Source organism: Typopeltis vanoorti, chromosome 6, assembly GCF_054136105.1.
Source record: "Typopeltis vanoorti isolate ZY-2024b chromosome 6, IOZ_Tvanoo_1.0, whole genome shotgun sequence".
NCBI classification, from domain to species: domain Eukaryota; kingdom Metazoa; phylum Arthropoda; class Arachnida; order Uropygi; family Thelyphonidae; genus Typopeltis; species Typopeltis vanoorti.
In genome coordinates, this window is record NC_143554.1 from 152,411,890 (window position 1) to 152,433,550 (window position 21,661).

Genomic DNA, 21,661 nt, shown 5'->3' on the forward strand with positions numbered 1-21,661 from the left:
TTTGACACTTGAGTGTGTTTATTTCTTTCCGCACTTCTTGATTTTCTCGTTGGAGTGTTTCTTGCGTTTCTATCGCTACCGTTAATTTCATCTTTATTTCTCGCACGGTTTGTAACATTTTTTCAGAGGTCTCGTTATTGACCTGTATGTAATGTTCATACTCCTCGAAATTTTTGTTAATTTGTTCCATGTGTGTATTTAATAAGTCTTTCACCATGAGTTTAAATGAATCAAAATTATCTCTAATTTTAGGATTCGGAAGTGGCTTACCTTGATGTGCGTCGTTACTTTTCTTTGGTGTCTAGTCTTTGTTCTTCGTTTTCTCTCGGCACTGATCACATCGCCATTCGGTCCGTTTCACGGCTCCTTTTGCTTTCCATGTGCTTTCTGAGAAAGCAAATAATAATAATAATAATAATAATAATAATAATAATAATAATAATACCACGGGAAGGAACACAGCTTGACGTGTAGGTAGGGCTTGCGAACTTCAGTGATGTTGAGAGCTATTCTGGCGGTAGCATATCTGCCTGCAGGGCCACCTTTTTAAGACAGGTCTCAACTGAGAAGCCAGATTAACATTGTTCCATCCCCCGATCTTAATGGTGAAAAGAAAGAAGAGATCCATACTGGATCAGTCGACTCCCGAGTCAGCTCGGCCTGCGTTAAATGTTCGAGATCCTGGTCATCATGCGACAAGTGGGCTACGAGACCCAGCTCTCCGTGCTGGGCAATCAGTTTTGGAAGTTGAAAAGCGACTGAAATTGAAGAACCCAAACGTAAAAAATGTACTATTCAAGAAAACAGAGAAATTATGAAATGTTTTTACAGATCAACACCAGAAAAAAGAGGTTTCAGAAAGCGTATGAATTTAATTTGGAAACAAAAATTCCCAGAATCTGCAATAAGAGAACTGAGACTTACGGACCCAAAGAATTTCATTTTGCGTAACAAAATACTTAGTGAACTTAAGCTGCAAGATTTACGTAATAAACCAACAACTACACTAACAGCAAATCATCAGGAAGAATATCGATATCAAACTTTGGATTTCAACTCACTAAGCATCAAGCTGACGGCATACCTCAAAATGTTTTGACAGAAGTTCAGTGTAAAATGAAGTCAGCGATATTGGAACATATGAACTCCATAAATGACCGTACAAGACTACCACCATTAAAATCTTTACATAAATCTAAGCTAAAACAGCTCCTCTTAGACGCAAATGATGTGATTAAAACGAAAACAACCAACAGCAAAAAGAAAACAAATCAGCTCCTATACAGCACAGCCTATTAATTACTGCAACGCTTGGTTAGAAACTGCAAGAGCAAGCAAAAGCCAAGGATGAAACAATCAGCACTATAGAAAATCCTGTTGGAACGATAAGTCAACAAACTTCTAGCTGATCTGAGCAACTTAAAGGGTTTGAAAGAAGAAGAACGGCTGAAAAATAATAACATCAAATACAAACTGATTAACACATAATTTGGCCGACAAACCAATTGCTGAAGTTACCGAAGAGCTAAAACAAAGAACTTTAGCGATTATACAGAAATTTAAAAGATATGAAGCAAGCAAGAATAAACCAATATGTGCAAAATATGCAAAATATGCAACTATCGTCAGTTTTTTCAGTCTCTCCAGACAAATACAAATGCAAAAAATCCTTCACCAGCAAAAGAAGAAAAACACACAAATTTTTGAAGACATTCTGGGATAATCCTCTTCAACACAATAAGGATGCCGCATGGATTAAGGAAATAGAAACAGAAATGAAAACAAAAGCAAATGCAAAATGTCATTATCACTAAAGAAATGATCAGTACACAAGCTAGAAAATTAAAAAGAAAAACTGAAGTGCACTTGCCAAAGACGAACTACATGGATTTTGGTTAAAACATCTAACCAGTCTACATGATCGAATGGCAGAACAATTCATTTATTTGTTGCACTCAGGCTCAGTTAAAGACAGGGTGCTATCTGGGTGCACTTTTCTCTTCATGAAAGATAAGGAAAAGGGTGCGGACCAAATTATGTATCGTCCAATAACATGTCTACCAACTATGCTTAGGCTGTTCACGGCAATCATAGCAAATTCAATATACCACTACAATCAGATAATTAGATTTATCCGATTGAACAAAAGGGCAATTTTCAAAAATCTAGAGGAACAGAGGATCGGATCCTTATTAATAAAATGATTCTTAGAAATTCAAAAAGAAGAAAACTATCTTAAGCCTTGCATGGATAGACTATATGAAAGCATTCGATTCCCTCCCACACTCCTGGATCCTAAAATCTGTACAAATATTGGGGATTAGCAAAAAAGGTGATTCCCTGTCCCCATTGACCTTCAACATTTCTCTGATGCTTTTGTATATGGTTATGAAGACAAGGAAACGTAGATATGAAATTCCTAAATATAATGTTTCCCATCTGTTGTATATGGATGAATTGATGCTATATGGAAAATCGGTCCAGAAAAGAGAATATTTACTGAACACAGTTGATATTTTCAGTCAGGCTATCAAAACGGAATTAGGGTTAGATAAATATGCAATTTTATCTATTAAACGAGGAAATATTAATGACACTGGCAATTTCAAATTTCATCAAAGGGGATATATAAAAGAAATTTTAGCCGATGAACACTTTACATATCTAGGAATATTAGAGGAATATTTCACTTTGGAGTGGAATATTCTCCACTCGAAATTGAAACATCAGGCAGCATCAGAATAAATACATCAAAAGAGTTAGCAATAGAGCAAAGAACTCTTGGGCTATATCAGTGATCCGATACAAAATTGGTGTAATGGATTGGACAAAAGAAGAGGTGGACAGCAAAACTAGAAAAATTAATGACTATGCATCAGGCGTTACATCCGCGAAGTGATATTGACCGGATGTACCTTCCAAGATGAATAGTCGGGGGTCTACTGCAAATGAGACAGACTGTGGAAGAAGAAGAAATTAGCTAATGAAGTTACATCGACAATAGCTCTGAGCCAATGCTTAACGCATTGGCTGAGAGCTAAAAGCAACAGGTAACAAATCTGATTACAAAAAGGAACTGCAAAATAAGCGATATATATGCGCTAGAAAAATAAACCCTTTCATAGCCAATTTCTTCGATACATTGATGAGTGTCTCAAAAATTAACAAAATGATGACAATGTTGACAATGAAAATGATGACAATGATGACAATATTGAGAGGAACAAGACCTGGCAATGGCTACAATGGATATATTCAAAAAGAAACAGAATGGTTTATTCTAGAAGCTCAAGAACAGGGATTACAGACTAATGCAATGAAAGCAAAATTTTTGAACATCAATGATAACAGCAAATGCATATTATACGATCAGAAAGATGAGATCGTAGAACATCTAATCAGTGCCTGCAGCAAAATAGCTGAAACTGACTTTAAATAAAGTCATAAACAAGTGGCCAAAATAGTACACTGGCATCTATGCAAATAATATGGCTTTCCTACTTCTGATAACTGATGGGAGCATAAAATACAGACAGTGTTGGAAAACGAAACATCAAAAATTCTCTGGGACTTTTGAATACAAACTGATCGGCATTTGGAATAGGATAAACCTGACATCACAATTATCGAATATTGACAAGTTTGGATTATCGGTATCACAGTACCGAGTGATAACAACATCAACAACAAAAAACTGGGGAAAATGACTAAATATCGAGATCTAGCAATCGAAGTTGGCAGGCTGTAACCCACTAAAATTATCCCACTAGTTATCAGTGAACTTGGTGCAACTTCAAAGAAGCTATCCAGCTATTTACAACAAATTAAATATCAACGAACTGACCCCATGTGACCTTCAAAAATAGCATTTTTTGGAACAGTCCATATTTTACGACGCCACCTGACTGACTATTCTTAGATTGTTGGAGAGAATATGAATTGTTCTTTATCACCAGTCAAATTTTGTTTTAAATGATATCTTTGTTTTGACTATGCATCAGTTATGTGAATATAATAATAACATTTTTTAATATATAATTTTATTGATTTCTAAATTATTTACACATATGCAATGATCAACTTGAGTGACATTCTAACTTATAACGTTTACAAAATTCAGCACTAAGTGCTGCATATATGATTAATTTCTACATTGGATTTCAATTAAAAATGTCAAATTTTGCCTCTATATTATGTATTTACAACACATTTTCTTCGAATATTAACAATGAAGATTGTACAGGATTTTCTGTATAATGAATGACTAATATAATAATGTTAATAATAATAATAATAATAATAATAATAATAATAATAATAATAGTATTTTTTTCACACTGAGAAGATTTATCATACATAGTATTTACGTATATATACATGAGACATATTTTCTGTACATTACAAAGATTCAGTACAATATGCAGATTTTTTTTTTTTTTTTTTAAGTTTGAGAAAGAGTGATTATACATTCAGATTTCTGCATTTGCTTATAAGGAATACTTGTAGATGAGTGAGGCAAGTTAATCCCACCTACTTCGAAGCTAGAGTTAGCTTTTATGAAGAAAGTGGGATTTAGCCTTCACTATTTGTGTTGTTGCTACTGTTTATGTATGGAATGTAGGCATTGGATGCTAGTGATTTGTGATGTGTATATTAGTGTTAATGGTTTTTTACTTTGTTGGTATATTTTTCAGAGTTCGTTTTTTAATGTTCGTAGTTATCTACGTTTTTAACTTTCTTGGTAGGTTGTTGAGTTGCGTTGGTATCTGATGTGATCTCACAAATGAACCGTATGAGTTGTTGAAGGGTGTGGGGATGTAGAGGGTTAGTGTAGGTCGTGTTATACGATATGTGTCTCTGTTGTTTCGATAGGTGATGTTGAAGTAATTCCTTGTTAATGTCATGTAGTGTTTCAGGTTTTTAATGCTCAGAATTCTGTGTATCGCCATGTGCTGGTCGGATATTGGTTGTTGCGTGTAAGGTGTCCTGATCACTGTTGACACGATTTTCCTGTGTAGTGTTTCTAATTGAGTGATTCTAATTTATAATAATAGTATTTAAAAAAAAAAAACTTCTAACGTAATTCTTTCACTCTGAATATATCACGAACGATATCTCATTTCATCATTTGGCAAATTTCCAGAATTTTAATAAGTGAATAGAAGATGTAGATTCCAAATATTGTACTTATTTTCACAAATATTGATTTCCGTGTGTGTGTGTGTGTGTATGTTGTACTTTGTTTTGGAAATATATTGAATGACGGTGACTGACTAATATTTTTAATTGATAGGACCACGTTCGATTGAATTTCCATATGGACAGATATGTGGAAGAGCATTCTTATAAACCAAAGTATGACGTAAGTATTCTTGTTTCCTTTTTGAGTAATTTCGATATACACCAATTTCACTTGTTTAGACTTAGACAGAGAATTATTTTAAAGTGTATGATTTTCTGTTAAAATAACACATTTTAAAGTGGAAAAATGATTTCGGTTTTAATATGTTTTCCATATTAAAACCGAAGCCTGTGTAGCTCAGTGGATGTGGCGTTTGCACAACACTGCGCTTGGCTTTACGAAGGAAGACTTGGTTTCGAGTCTAGTCGGCAACTAGAGGAAATTTTTCTAAGCCTTTTTTCGACCGGTTCCCGAGTTAGTCGATCTCTGGCACGGGCAAGAAACTCGGGTTTTTCGTCCTGTAAACTCAAGAAAATCGACCGTAGAACCCACATTATTTCAGACATTAAAAAAATATATATTGTGTTAGGGTTAGGGACCACGAGATGGCGGCACATTTGAGCCGTCTCTCTTCACTACGTACCGCTTAATTAGTGATAGCCTTGGGCCATCTGTCTCTGGTTGGGTACCAGTGGAGATTGAACTGCCCACTCAGTCTCCAAAAGTTAGATAGGGCTAAATGGCCTCGCCTACTCCCGTATACGGGAATAAAAAGGCGTTTGCTGATTTTTTTTTTTATATGTTTTCCATGAAGTGATACTATTCGCTGTGGGAACAGGTCATCACTTGTTTTCAACATTGTACAAAGGAAATTGCTGCATCTTTTAAATGCTTGTATACTTCTACAACAGAAATTCTTAAAGCTTTCCACTGTAACTAGAAACACAGGATTTCATTTGAACTCGTGCCTAGTCCAATTTATTATCGTGAATAAATAAATAAATAAATTCATATGCGACTTCGATACGGGTTTAGATTGCCACAAATCAGGAATAAACACTAGTGGGAAACACGTACCTAAAATATATATACTAACTTAACCGATTAATTATTCGTATTTTAAAATTCATTATGTGAAGGAATGGTAAACCAATACATTGAAAAATCTCTGGACGCCTCCATTTATTGTCTAAGACAGATAACTAAAACCAATCCCAGCAAGGTAAGGAGCATAGCGCATAATGATTTTGATTATTATAATACTGGAAATCGAATGTTGTATAGAGTTAACTTACTTATAGGTAAGCGATATCGCACCGATGTTTAATTTCGTTAATCGGGATGATTGCAGAATAATTAAGCCTTCACAGATAATTCTAGCTGACAACTTCATTATTCAAGCATACAAAAAATATAGTAGAGAAAAGGAATTCAAGAAACTGGCAATCCACCAAAGGTGGCTTGCCAGTTTTTCTCAAACTACTCTTATTGAATTAAGACATCAATTAGTAGATATTGTTTATTGCATATGCTTAAATTAATTTAATTTTAACAACCAAGGTGACTATTTATTTCTAAAAAAAAGTCTGCTAATTCCTTCTATTTTGCGTACAGGCTGTTAAAGTTCTAACTTTTGGATACTGATAGGAAGTCAGTCTTCATTGTTAAGCAATCAGATTACTGATCAAAGAGTGCTGCTAATTTTAAATGGCAACTGAAATGTGTACGGTGCAGAATTTCCGTCGTGTGGAACAAAGGCCATATATGAATTCATTCATTCATTGTTGTTGAATATACTGTATGAAAAACCCAAATTTCCGTAAAATCGATAGATCCAGTAATTCACTGAACAGTTGAAGGCAGCTTTAAAAGTTAAAATTTTCACTATTCGACAACTAGCATCGAAATCGTAATGTCTTTCTAGCAGACGGCTAGCGCTCCAGATCTGGAAGCTCTTACCGCAGGACTATACAGACTTCAAATTGGATTTACTTTTTATTTATAAGTTGAATGACTTCATTTAATAACTGCCGTTTTAAGAATATTTTGATTATTTAATGATTATATTAATATTAAATTATTACTATAAAACTTCATTATTATTATTCTTTAATGTGCAGAATAAAATGTCTCGTAATTATTCCTTTGGAGGAAAATGGTGAAATGAAACAGAAACAAAACAGTCACTTGTCATCCATTGTGAAAAGCAGATTCGAAATGATATTTTATTTTCCTTTGCTAAAATACTTAACGACCTCTGTAATGTACTGGACATATTCTAAAGAGGTGTTCTGTAATTGATGTCTTTAAATATCTTCCTTAAATACAGTTTGCTTTATTTGAAATATATGCGCCAATTGGTTATCAAATTACAAAATGTTTATTTATTTATTTCTCTTTTATTACTTCTGTTTTCAGACTGTTGAACTGTTTACTAACATCGGCGGACTTGTTGGAATATGGCTTGGAATGTCGCTGATAGCTGTTTTCGATCTGCTGGAGAGTTTGTTCTTTATCGCGACTGTTTCGTGGTGTCCATTTGGACGAGTCATTGATATCGGTCGTAGCCTCTGAATGAAGCTGATATTTGTCGCCCTTGACAATAAATGGAATTTTGTTATTATTATTAATATGATAATCATGAATATTATCATCAGTAACCTTCGACGAGTTAAGGTCTCATCGAAGGAGGCTGTTATATTAAACATACCATATGTTATAACTCCTCATATATTCATTCACACTGGATACACTTAATTCTCCACCTGTTAAATTGGACCACTTATTCACTCACTCTTAAAAAATCTACCTTTCACCTCTTCTCTGCACACAAAACTAACTTCCACGAGTGACCTTTTGTCCTTTCGCAATCATCCATATAACAAACATTTTATCAGTTGATAACCAAAATTCATCACGAATTCAGAAATTTTGGGGTTTCACTTTTACCATATCAACATTCAGTTATCACTCATTTAATGGAAACATGCGAGATAGATATATTATTTTAAAATAATGGTGTCATGCATGTAAAGAGAATCAGCTATTTTTATAAATACTCGTGTAATTTCGTTGCATGTAACATGCAATAATTCATCATTCACGGAGAAAGAACATTTGAAATACGAACAAAAGAATGTGACTTGGCGACTGTGTTTAATTCGAACTGTCTCGATTTCAGCAACGCGAGTTGAAGGAAGCACTATTATCGTTTCAGAGAAAGTGGTTATGCATCTAAAAGACACACGAGTTTAATGGCAATTACTTCTCTAAACTTACAGATATTCCTACAGTCTGTTCAAGTAAGATTAGGACGGTTGAGACAAGTTTACCGTTTGAAAAATAGACGATGAAATTTAAAATAAAGTAGTGCTACCACATCTTTGGTTGTTTGCTTTGAACTCATCATCTAATGTTCAATAGAATGAGAATCAGGTGTCCCGCTTTTGATTCCAAAAATCTCATATAACGTAAAGGCACTTTACTTCTTATTTCAGCAGAACTCCCTGTCTGTCAAAAGTGGCAAATGTGACAGCAACAGGTTACTCGATAAACAACAGGTGAGGAAAGATGTTGTAATTTATATCATACAGGTGGTGAGGAAAAGGAAAACTGAGGTCTGGTCCGAAGGTTGAAGAAAACTGAAGAAAACTCCTGTTAAATGGACATTTCTTGAATATTACCTTGCAGTTAGGGTGTTGGGATTCGATTAACATGAGAATGCAGTCTGAAAGGATGGTGATTGGAGAATATTTTTTGTATCGTTTATGTATATTGTTGACTGTCTCTTTGATCAGGTCCCAGTATTAACCAGAACGACTTCAATTTTAGACAAGGTAAACTATTCACACACTCGCATTACGTTCTCGATTCATTGTGAATCCAGAACGTAAAACAGACTTCCCTAGGTATTATAACCCCCCCCCCCTCCTTTTCATAGGGTCGGCACCGTCAGTTTTTACACTCTTCTATAGAGGAATGAAATAAAACTCGCTGTCATTTTACGGATATAACAAAACCATGATCGAGAAATTAATAATTATCATTCTCCTTCTAGGTCGCATACTGATGTTAATGGATCCGCACTCCACAGCTAAAAGGGACTTCTGAACAAATAACAAGTCTCTCCGACTGTAATCAATACGCCATCTTCAAATCAGCACGGAGTGACGTTCTCTGCTACAATATAGTAAACATGAATTATCTCTGCCCTTGTGTGATGTTTATCAAATATCCTATTCCTATCGATTTAGTTACCTTGTACAGACTGGTCATTCTGCTGAGATCACAATTCAAGAATATCAAGATTTCTGGAAGCAGAATTTTTAGGCCTTTCTTCAGATGCATTCGACACTACAGACATAGTTCACTGGCATCAAACAAACATGTTGCACTATAACATGGTTAAGTTTTATCGTGAATCCTGATCTTAATCTAGCAGTCTCTATGTGTAGCTTTAATTTTTGGGAAGTAACTGTCATTAATTGGTCGCATACTGATGTCAATGGATTCTTTTCTACATTTGAAACGTATCTGATTGCAAACTTAATTACATAATTCTATCTGATTCTTGGCAAGATTATCAGTTGTTCCTCATATTCCCTCAAATGCGACTGCGATTCCTTGAAGTAAACACACGCAGTATGTCCCATTCTTGGATTCATATTTTAAATTAGTAGCTAGTTCTTCCGCTTTCATATCTGGGCGATGCTCGTGACATTTTGTATAACAGTATTTATTAAATTCTATTTTCTTCTACATCTGTGAACCCGTTATTTTAAAATATCATATCTCGCCTCTTCTTCCTATTTGCATGTGTTTGAAGTCCACATACTCTCAAACACTCCGCATACATTCGAACAGAAGATACATTGTCAAATACTGATATCATCTCTGCTACTCATCTTTAAACTGTTTCAGCAGATTCGGAAAGTAGTCCCATATAATACATGCATTATAATATTACCAATAATGAAGATAGTTTCAATTGATCACATAGTTTAAAGATTATCTTAAGTCAATATTGTACACTATTTACCTGGTTATGTATTTACCTGGAAGTACTTTATAAATCTCACTATAAATGTGTGATTTTATTTATTGAAACGCACAGCGGATGTAAATACACGTCTCTTGTTTAAACATGAATATCACATGAATTATTTCTAGATTTGAAACATATCTGATTGCAAACACTAATACATACTTAATCCTGTTTTCAATATTAAATTAAAAACTAATTCTTAAATATTTCATATTTTCGTTTCATTAAAAATTTCTTTGAATTTTTTGTTATATCACAAATGTTTGTTACTCAAATATTACATCACGAAACTGCTAGTTACTCACACTCTGTTTAAAATGAATGCCATAATTTATGGATTTTTCATTATCGTGTTATTTCTCTTCGTGGTATTCCAATGATTTCTCTATTCTACAATCAAACGATCAAGCACATGATCTTTGAACATTACGGTTTTCGATACATTTTGAGAATGATATAATCCCTGTTATATACTTTTCCTTCATTTGTATCCATAATTGAAAATATTATAATCATCGTAAAGTGTAATTTATTATGTAATTCATTAAGTGTTGTAACTCCTCAGTTACGCTTTGGTAACGTCCGTAGCACAAGTGTGCTAACGGCATTTTTTGATTCGATTCTGGTTTCTCTGCTAGAGGTAGTTTTAAACTTTATTTTATTTCATAGCACTTCCGAAGTTAGTTGAGTGTGGGGGAACGAATGTAGCGGTCTTATTATTATTATTATTATTATTATTATTATTATTATTATTATTATTATTATTATTACTATTATTATCTTAGGGTTTTAACTCTCAGAAAAATCCTCCAATACAAGTTGTATTAGGGTTTACAAACATATCTCCAGGTTCCATAACATGGCAATTCTCCGCAGTTCTATCGCACAAATGATTTTAAAAAAATTGAGTTCAGTACCACCTTCCTGCTGCCATCTAATTTGGAGAAGCAAATTTGGGATTAATAACATCCTTTACTTCCGACAGGAATATGAGTTTTATTAATCCCTAGCATTAGTGAGATTTATATTTTTGGATTTTGTTTTGAATTCGGTTATCATTTTTCTTAAGCTTAATTATATCTAAATTTTTAAAGATGCCTTCACAGCTTTAATTATTTTTCCTTTGGAAGTGTGCTCTAATTTGATTCTTTTCCAGAAAAAGGAGTGTTTCTTATATTCTAAAAAATAACAAGAAATCAACTAATAATAATACAAGAAATGAATCCACAAATTTTCAAATCCTGTATGATGGAATGAACTACAATGCAATATTCATGGAACTAGAATATTTGAAAAATCATTCATTGGAATTTATTATGTTTGAAATATTGTAAGATTAAAATAATTTCAATGGAAAAATTGTCTTTTATGTAAACTTCTTCTCTAAATGAAAATAAATTAAAATGCAATTTCAGTTGTGTTTTTAGATTTCTTCCAAACAGCATTGAAAAGGAAGTACTTCCTTGCGCATAACTTTAAGTGAATAAATGAAATGTACGGATTAGTAACACGGTTTTTTCAAATGCAAACATGAGAACTGATTGAAACAATACAGCATTACATATACCTTCGTACAGGTATATAAAAGATTTTAATAATATTTACCCACGGTTAATCTAATCACTGGAAAGAAAAAGAAATCAGTTTATTTCTCCTAAGGTTTGCACCAAGTTTGCAACTCATGCAGAAAAATGTTCGAAACTTATTGTTGTTGTTTGAATGCGTTCTTTCATTTCATCTTCGCAGAGGCGTATTTTTATTCACTAAACAGAGAATGGTATCATCACTAATGAACTAAAGATCAAATTGGACTATGCTATAGTATAAAAGTGAAGACAAACTTACCTGAATTAAAAAAATATCCTCCTGTCTTTCTCTTTACGAGAATCTCTCTCAATTCTTCAATAAATTATATTTTATGATATTCTGCTTACTTTTCTTTCGAAAAATCAATTAGAATTTAGTAAGTATACCAAAAGACCTATCAGAGAAAAGAGCAAAATAAATCTTTTGCCCTTTTCGAGTGAAGCAGAATCAAGGATCATACCAAATACATCAGTGAGAACATTAAAAACAGGAGTGCACTGGAAAACAAATATTTAGTTTAGACATTCAAGGTAAAAAAAAAACGAACACTCATTTGATACCCTAAACAGGGCTGTCCAAAAAACGGTCCGCGGGCCGAACATGCGCATCGGTGCGATTTTGTGCGACTTGCCTGTGGAATTTGATTTTCATGAGCGAAAAAATAAAATAACAATTTGAACCGAAAGCGTACTAGATATTATAATTCTATCGATAATCTCGATGTTGGTTATTTAATTTGGTGGTTTTTATATCACTATATACCCACGTTTGTCGAAGAAGCGTTCTTACACTCTTTTGTTCTAACGCGCATGCTCCGGGGGCTCACGTGGTACTTGAGCGCAGGATTAGTTTGTTCAGCTTTCGAAACACAATCATATTGTGTCCCTGCTGCTCACTAAATTACTAGATACGCATCCAATGCGTATCTAGTAATTAGGCCTCCGGCTATATCTTTTTTTTTTTTTAATGCGCGGCCCTCGGATTACCCAAGGATGGACAGCCCTGCCCTAAAATATTGTTAAAATAGTTTTCGAAAACCGTAAGTTAATCATATCGCTGCTTAGTATTGAAATTTATGGAATTTTATTTCTCTTTATTCAACTACATAGACTACTTACATCTACTCAATTACTTTCTATCAATTAGGGAACAAAGAGAAAAAATCCCGATAACTTGGAGGAGTGGGGAATGGAAACAAACATATGGAATTCGGTTCATTATGCGAAAATTGAAGCAAACTTTGATTATCTCATAAAATGAGTGTTCCTGCCAGCGATATCCGCAAATTAGCTACTGCATAAAAGCGAGCGGTTTCAAGTGGTTTTCATTTTCGGGTAAGTGAGAACAAGAATTCAGTGATAACAAAATTTTGGTTTTGACTTAAACACGATATTTATCCGATAAAGACAGGTGACGAGCCTAGTGTGAGTTAGGGGCTAGTACAGCTAACTATATAATTCGCTGCTGCTTTATAACCTATGGAGTTACATAAGGAATGCAGATGATGTGCACGCGCATACCTGCATGATGATATACCAGTCGGGAAATTATACGAGACGAAGTGCAAGAGTAATATTCAACTCCAAAGTCTCCTCGCTATGCACAGAAGTATACTGCGATAAATTCTTTCCTAACATCATACAAACAGAGAGTTATCGTGAAATTGTTTAAAGTAGTATTGAATAAATATTAGCAGATATGAAGAAAATGAAATTCGATATTCCGCTACTGCACTGAACAATGCTTCACTTGTTATCATTTTTAGAATGAGTGTTTGATTAATAAATACTTAATTGTTACATATGAATCCTATTTAACTAATTAATGCCATTAACTTTTAATAACAATATATATTTACGTACACCGTAGAACAATAATGAACAAAATGTACTTTATAATCTTCAATGTAATTAAGTGAAGTTGATTACAATCTAAACGTAGCCCAGGCTACGTAATAACAATAGTCATGAGCTGTAATTTAAATAGATGGATAGGCTCATTGCGCATTCCTATTATGAGGAAAATGCTACTGTTATAGTTCTATTTCATGCTTAATTTCTATTCAGTTTCTACAACCAGATTGTTTTATTCCTTATAACTATAAGGAATAATTATAACATTTATTTTTTCCTTTAATTTGCTAAGAGAGAAAAGGTTTTGGGACTGGCTCATTACTGATGAACACTTAAAACGTATTCACAGTCATACCTGAATATTGATCCATTACATGTGGAATCATGACGTCTTCTTATTTTAAAATTAATACGCCATAAGGTACATACACCCATGGAGGAATAATAGCAAAACTGGTCGGTTTCTACGGAGATGTTTTTAGGTGATTCAATGAGCAGATGAACAAAGCAGACAGTTATTTATTTAGCGTATGCTGTACAGGTCTCAGAGTAATATATAAAAATTACATAAAACAGCATAAAAAAAATTGTAAAATCAAAAGTGGTACACTAGGCTGAAATGATTAACCATCAAAATTAAGAATCAAGAGTCAGATTTTAATCCTGAAATCCTGGATCCACTGCAGAGATTCTCGGGTCGGTTTAAAAAAGCCCTCTTTAGACCCCGAGAATGGGTAGATAGATCACTCAAGCACAATTTGATTGATAGACTTGATCCCTGTTCCGCATTCACAGTTTGGAGTATCACACAGTTCCATTTATGCAAGAGATGCTTACATCTTCCATGTATGGTTCTGATCCGATTTAAAGGGGATCCATAAAGATCCATAATGTCTAGGGAGATCGTAGCTCTCTAGACGAGATGTCATATTTGAACTGGGTATTTGAAGATTGCAGGTACGTTGAAACCAATACTCTCCCCATGACTCGCATAGTACGAAATTCTGGTTGATTATTTGTATTGAACTCCTCCAGGCAGAAGACCGTAATTCAGGCACCCTGCCTGGATTTCAGTCTTTGTGAAGTATGGAAGGAAATGTCTTGGTAGATAGGCAAGGAACTGTTTCTAATTATTTTTGTCCATAGTTTGCTTAAGGCTTGAGTCCTGCGAAGTGAGGGAGGGACTATATTACTGAGAGTTGGGAGCCAATTGCCAGGAGTAGATCTTAAAGCTCCAGAGATTATTCTCATAGTTTGATTCAGCTGGACATCGACTAAACAAGCGTATGCGCTGTTCAGCCACACAGGAGTACAATACTTTGCTGTAGAATAGACCAAAGACAGTGGGGTATTATTCAGTGTGTTGGCATCAGTACCCCAAGAAGTACCAGCAAGTTTATGCATTATATTATTACCACTTTTTAATTTGCTAGCAATGTTTTCTAGATGATATTTAAATGTCCAACTTCTAGGGCAAATCCTCGGTATTTTGGATGATTCTTAAATTTCACTTGTTTATCTCTGAAGTAAACCTGGATATTTCTTAAATGAAGGGAGGCTACTTCAGTTTTTTTCAGGATAGATTGTAATCGCCATCGTCTAAATCAGTGGTTCTCAAACTGTGGGACGAGACTCCCAGTGGTGGTGGGGGGGGGAGTGCGGCATACTTTCCTACAGATAAAAGTTAAAACTGCCATATATTTTAAAAATTATGGCAGTTCAACAAATAAAAAAAAATCCGCAAACGCCTTTTTTTATTATTTCCGTATGGAGAGTAGGCGAGGCGTTTAGTCTTATCTAACTTTTGGAGAATGAGTGGGCAATTCAATCTCCACTGGTACCAATCAGAGATAGCTGCCCAAGGCTATCACTATTTAATCGGTATGCAGTGAAGAGAATGGCACAACAAGTGCTGCCATCTCGTGGTCCCTAACCATGACGCAATATATTTAATCTGTGAAATAGTGTGAGTTCTACGGTCGATTTTCGTGAGTTTACGGGACAAAAAATCCGAGTTTCTTGGAGAGAAAACCCGCTTGCCCGTGCCAGAGATCGACTAACTCTGGAACCGGTCGAAAAAAGGCTTAGAAAAATTTCCTCCAGTCGCCGACTAGACTCGAAACTAAGTCTTCCTTCGTGCAAACGCCACATCCACTGAACTACACCGAGCTTAACAACAACAAATAAAAATACAAAAAGAAAAGCGTTTGATGATACAGGTTTTATTTATCATGAATTTCAAAATAACTACTAATTGTTTTTTTCACTTGCATTTATAAAACCGTCTGCCAAAGGCAGTGTTGATAGTTTGACAGCAGCCACATTCCCTTCCAGGCAGTATTATACACGCTCAGCTGAAAGCAGCGATTTAATGACAATTCATTGGCGCTTGTTTCAGTGTAATTGGGCTGATTTGTTCACCAATCAAAGTTGACTTGATTAAGTATTGTTTTATTTCAATACATATTTTGGTTAATTGCAAGTGTTAAAAATAATTTTTATTGTAGGCCTAATATTGTGATGCTTTAATTATTTTGTGTCAAAAACTGTTAAATAGTATGAAGAAAACACAAAATAAACTGAATAAAACGTCACTTAGTATGACTTCTATTTTGATAAATAAAATTATTCTCAACAACTTAGCTTCACCACCGTTTCGTCCAGTAATTTTTCTAATTAAATGTTAACATTATTACAAATTCTAAGTAGAATAACGGAAAAAAATTGTGTGTGAATTAATTGTGACTTCAAAAATAGATGTTACGTTACTTAGATATAGAACACACATCAACGACACGAAAAGTTGTTCATTTCAGTTCATTAAGTTTACAAATACACATATTATTTATCTGAAATATTCTTTACAATATTGTTTTTTTTCTTAATCTAACATACAGGAGTAGGCTTTTTTGACATCACCAATGCCGTAATTATAATTACTTATGAGGCATGTCCAACAGGTTGTTTTTGATACTGATTCCCATATGAGAACACATATTTCACAGCACACAAGCATGAGCAGTAATAATATAAAACAAGCAGCTGTAGTTATTGCCATAGTTCCTGATTTTCATCTGAAAAGAAAAAATCTTATTCATAGTGATGGTAAAGTTGGAAAATTACTATAATCCTAATACAGTTGGTAGATTTGGCAGTATCAAATCGTTTCAGAAACAAACAATTTCTACATGAAACCGTTAAAACTTGGTTGGCAACACAGCATACTTATGCAAGACAAACCTACTATAATAAAATTTAAATGCAGTCGAATCAAAGTCCGGTTTCGACACTTTTTGACACGTTTAGACATTTTTCAATGAGATTTTACCGATATTTTTTCACTCGTAAAAGAGAATGGGCATGTTTCCTTCTTGTTTTCATTCAATGCTTTTACCGATCTGTAAAGGTTCGAACACTGAAGAAGAAATCAGCAGACGCTGTTATTAATGCATTTGATTCTATTTTTAAAAAAATGCCATGTCACATAAACACAGATCAAGGAAAGCAGTTTTGCAACAGGAAAGTTCGTGCATTATTTAAGAAGCATAATACTCATTTCTACATGACCAGGAGCGAAATGAAAGCACGTATTGCAGAAAGGTTTATTAGAACACTGAAAACGAAGATCTACAAATGGATGAAGTATAATAAAAGCAAAAGTTATACGAAAGTATTGCCGACCATTGTACATACTTATAACCTCTCTCCACATGGCACAAACGGTATGGCTCCTTGGGAAGTTAACGTTCACAATGAGGATAGTGTTTGGAACTATTTGTACGGATCCTAGGAGGAACAGACCAAACCAAAATGTCACTTAGGTGATAGCAGGATTTTAAGCGATGATACCCACAAATTTAGAAAAGGATTTTGCGGTTTGGGGGTAACTGAGCATGAAAATTGTCACTATTTCCCAGGTTATTAAAAGAATCTTAGTAGTATATAGAGTTCATGATCGGGATACAGAGATGGTGGAAGGAACTTGCTATGAACCCCAACTGAAAAATTCTGATATAGCTAATGAACTTCCTGTTTAGGTGTATCTAATCGAGAGAGAATTTATGCAGCAAAAGCACAATGGAAAGCTTCAGTATTCTGTTAAGGGGCTTGGTTCGTATAATTCGTGGGTTCACAGTGATGGTGTTTTACTCAACCCTTCCCTATAACTCCATGTTTCCTAATTATATGCAAACAAAATTCCAAATGGAATTACCACACGAGATCAAAATTAAAGGTAAAGGGGAATTTTCGTTTACAAAAATTCGTCTTACCAGAGAATTTCATAACATCGATTGTGGTTACAATGAGTTTCATATGATACAGGGAAGAGGTTCAGTAAACATCAATGACAACAACACAGATATAATGTTTTTGAAAAGTCTAAAGAAGGATCATACAAAGTGTTCAAGATTTCCCGTGGCACTTACAAGTCACACTCTGAACTTCTTCAACCAGTGTTTGAGTTCTGTATTTACTGGAAAAAAGAAGGCAATCACCTTTTCTCTGTCAGTACCTAAAGATTTTAACATTTTATTTCCCAACGATTTCACAGGGTTGAACCTTCTACTGGGTTTGCATCAGATTGGTGAAAGGCTGTAAGGCACAATCACCTGGAAACATATTTTATTTATTCTGATTTAATCAAAGAGCAGATAGTTCGAGATACTTGTGGCCATTGCTACGAGTTGTATAGTGCAGAACCAAGTGTTCCTTCGTTTTTTTATCACTCCTGATTTGGACTGTGGAATGGTTACACAGTGAAACGCTAGATTTTGATATGTCTTCTGAAAGCATACCCAGAAATCTACTCTTCAAAATTAGATCAAATGGATTTCGATATTTGACTGGTAATATGCATCCGCGAATGGTTCAAAGACAGGTAACAAAAAGTAATGTATGGAGAAGCAGAGTCCAGGATGAAGCACGTGACCAGTGGTGTGCCGCGAAGCTCTGTGATTGGACTATTACTGTTTACTATGTATATAAATCATACAGGAAATAACTCGAAGGGAGAAATTTCGTTGTTTGCTGATAATGCAAGTTGGCGCAATAATTAATCAAGCTGATCGCGAAAGCTTGCAGGCTGATTTAAATATATGGAAGGTATGGGCAAATTATAACGGATGGTAGATCAATGTGGAAAAGTTAAAAGTTATGCATTTTGGAATTAAAAGTTTACAATTGTGTACCACATTGATGGAACTTTACTCCAAGAGATTAATGAGTCTATGAACTTTGGGGTTTTGGAAGACAGAGAGTTGAAGTTCAGAGGGCATATTTCTTAGGTGTCCAAGGTAGCTCTTAGAATTACATGGTTATTGTAGTCCACACTAAAATGCAGAGATAAAGAAGTTACTGTTCCTCTATAAAAGGCGTCTATACGTCCATATTTGGATTACTGTGCTCAGGTCTGGTCGCCTGGATTCTTTGTAGATGAGGAAGTGGTAGAACAGATTCAGTGGTGAGTGACCAAATTGGTCGGTGGAGTAAGAATGCTTCCTTCATTGGTACGTGGAGAGTTTTTGAATTAGAGAAGTTGATAGAAGAGATATGATAGATAAATTTATGTTAGTAAAATGTTTTTATAGGATTGATTCAGCAGAAATATTTCAGCAGTGGGCTAGAGGTAGAAGAACAAGATGTTATCCCTGGAAATTAAGTAAAAGCGTGGTTAACAAGTGTGCGAGGACTTAGATGTTTCGCTTAGCGAGTGATCAATGAATGAATGGAATGAGTTGCCTGACTCCTTTGTGAGTGCTTCGTCTTTGAATAAAGTCAAGAAGAGGTATCGTATTTTGTTAACGTTTGCGTCTTAGCGATGAGTCTACTGAATACCTGGAAATGTCCTTATAATAAAAATGTACACCTCCAAGGACTCATTGCGAGCGGATATTCTACTCTGCATACTGAGTTCCCCCACTACACACAACTACAATCACCGCTATCTACAGGCAGTCAGCAGCACGAATATTATTTGAAATAATTATATTAATTACTGGTGTATACGGGATGAAAAACCCTCCTACATCAGTAAGAAATCTGTTGTCTTGACTTGAATTGAAAAGAAAAAAAAAAGAACATATAAAGGATCTTCTCATCACTACCAGAACGTTTTCCAGCAGCAGCGAATTAAGTGCCGTTTTCATTCCAATCGCTTCGATGATTAAAAACAGCGTTTTCATTAATGACATGATAGAGAATAAGGATACTAATTGGACATGTTTATTTATAATTACCAAGATATAATCACACACACACACACACACACACACGCGCGCACACCAAAAATCCTGTATATTGGAGAAATGAACATACATTGTTTCAAATTTTTAAAGACACAGAACTTCACCAATTTTTGATTGTAATGCAATAAATTATCTCTCTGGCATCTGATGTTCTTAGGAAATAGCAAACTGCCTTAATTCTATGAGTTCTTCGGCTTCTTGGTGATGCCGAATAATAACAACTTATAGGAGATACCATAATTATCTGAAATAATGACAATAGAAATAGTCAACACAAAATAAACTTTCTCAAATATAAAATAGTTCTCTCGCCGTGAAGAGAGGAATCATCACATGAGTTTTTTTTTCTCAATATAGAGGATGGTTCAAAATTCAACGTACAAACTTTGAGGGAGGTAGAGAAGATCAAAATCCACCATATTCACATAGGAAAGCAGACCAAAACGCCACCCGAAAGTGGTAGGTAGTGATGTTCCTCAGCCCTCCAGGTGAGCAATTGGGGCTTCCTCATTCAAGGAATAATGAATACATTATTCCTTTAATCAGGAATAATGAGAAAGGAATGAGAAATTATTCCTTGAAATAAATGCGTCATTTTACGAACGGTAAGATGGCAGATATGCACCTCGTTTACGGGTTAGCTGAAGGTACTGGACGAGTCGCTGTATGAATGTATCGCGAAAGGTACCCAAACATACGTGTACTGTATCAGCAAATGTTTGCGCATTTACATCAGAATCTGTGTGACTATGGATCATTCAGGGATCGCAGGCATGATAGTGGGCGGCCACGACGACGCGAAATCTCGCCATGGAAGAGGAGGTGTTGCATGCGATTAACAATAATCCAGAGACAAGCACGCACCCTTGCTGTTGCCTCTGCTATAGGAGTATTTCGATCCAGTGTATTGCGCGTTTTACTCTCTGAGTCCTTAAATCCATGTCATCTGCACCGTGTCCAGTTACTGATGGCCAAAGATTATCCTCGACGTGTGGAATTCGCGCAATGGTTTTTGCAGAAAAGTGCCATAGACACGGACTTTCTAACTTGTGTTTTGTTTGTGGAAGAAGCTTCATTTAGCCACTAAGGGGTCTTCAATCACCACAGTGCTCATGTGAGGGCCCACGTCAACCTGTACGCTGTGCGATGATCACATGCTGCACAACAATGCTTCGCCATTAATGTATGGGCAGGTATCGTCGCTGACTGTTTAGTCGGCCCATACCTGTTACCACTCAAATGGACTCCCATAATTATCGTATCTTTCTGGAAGAAATTCTGCCGGATTTACTGAACAATGTTGCAATGACTGTTCGTCGGCAGATGTGGTTCCTACACGACGGGGCACCAGTCCAATTTGGCATTTCTGTGCGTCAGTATTTGGACAGTTCCTTTGGGGCTCGATGGATTGGCGGTGGTCGACCCGTTACATGGCCCTCACGCTTACCTGATTTATCGCGCATTGATTTTTTTCTGGGAGGACCATTAAAGCCATAGTGTACGAAATGCCTGTTGCCTCTGACATGCATGAATGTGGCATGAATCGACATCGCCGCTGCTAATATCCGGGAAACTCCAGGTATTTTCGAAAATGTACGGCAATCAATGCGTCGTCGGTTTCAGGTATTATCACAGCTAATGGTCGTAACTTCGAGCAGCTCATGTGAAACCATATTACGTATGCAGCTACTATTAAAATGTTCAGTTACGCCTAATAAAGTTTTTTACACTATTTACTGCCTTGTGTTAT